A 1402-nucleotide genomic window follows, 5' to 3' on the forward strand; every position below is an offset into this window, starting at 1 on the left:
AAAAAAAAAAAAAACATCATGGTATAGTTTACCTTTAGTTTTTACAATTCACTTGAGATAGTAGTGGCGAAGCCCCAAATATTGACAGTGGTTAACCAAGTGGTACCAAACCACAGAGAAAAAACCTGCTTGAATTAGGGCTGGCCAGTGAGCTCAGTTGGTTAGTGCATGGTGCAAATAACACCAACGTCCAGGGTTCGATACCTGTACCCGCCAGCTGCCAAAACAAAAAGAAAAAAGAAGAAAAGCCTTCTTGAATTTGACAAAAGCAGCCTTCCTCCCATGTATTGATGACTCTGGTAATGTGGTTTTTCGCTCAAAATCAAACTCTTTAATGGAACAAAAAGCTTAGCAAAACTGCACAGTAAATAGTCTAGTGCTTCTCAAATTCTACTCGGTATCTTGTTAAAATGCAGATTCTGATTCAGTAGGTTTGGGGCAGGGCCTTGGATTCTGCATTTCTAATAGTTGCTGAAGCTTCGAAGTCTGCAGCTATAGACCACAAAAATCAAGATTTTTTGACTGGTCTTTAAGAACTTTTTCTTAAAGTATGAGAGTGTTTTGGTTAGGAATGTTTGGAGAAGTTCTTCATGGATTCTACTTCAGCAAACAGAGAAAGATGCTTTGTATTTGCATGACCTACCTTATTAACAAAGGCCTATGATAGGTTGCTTACCATAGACAGCCCAGACACAGACACTACTTATATTCTGCAGTTATAATGCATGGTTGAGAGAGGAATGCTCACTGGGTAGAACTCTTTATTTTGTTTTTAAACATTTGTGAACAGGCAATATGAGTACATTTACAAGATTCAAAAATCAAAAGATACAAAAAGATACACTATCCTTACCTTAATTCCCCATCTGCTAAGCTAGTTCCCAATTTCCCACCCTGCCAAATTGGTAAAGCACTTTATTAGTTTCTTGTGCATCTTTCCAGATATTTTTATGCATATCCAAGCAAATATGAATGTACTTGTAAATAATTGTATATATTATCTCTCTCACCTTTTCTAAAAAATTAATGGTAACATACCATGGACATCGTTCTGAACCTTGATTTATTTTTTTCACTCAACAATTAATCTTGAAGATCTTTCCACATCTCTACATAAAGAGCTTTTTCTGTTGTCTTTCAGTAGTTTCCTAGTATCTTATACGGATGTACAGTGACTGTCTGGCTATGACAAGGGCTACTGCGAGGCTAATGCTGATGTCACGAATCCTGCTCACAGCCCCAGTTGTCTAGCTCTTTTAATCCTGTTTGTGACACCAATTGTAAAGCTAGGCAACCACGCTAGTTGTCGCAGCTCTTTTACCTACTGGTAATCCTGCACCAACTGGGCCAATTGTCGAGCTAAGGCTGGGTCTGGAGCTCCCAGACCCCTCAAGCCCGTTCA

Source organism: Galeopterus variegatus, unplaced genomic scaffold (genome assembly GCF_000696425.1).
Source record: "Galeopterus variegatus unplaced genomic scaffold, G_variegatus-3.0.2 Scaffold8123, whole genome shotgun sequence".
NCBI classification, from domain to species: domain Eukaryota; kingdom Metazoa; phylum Chordata; class Mammalia; order Dermoptera; family Cynocephalidae; genus Galeopterus; species Galeopterus variegatus.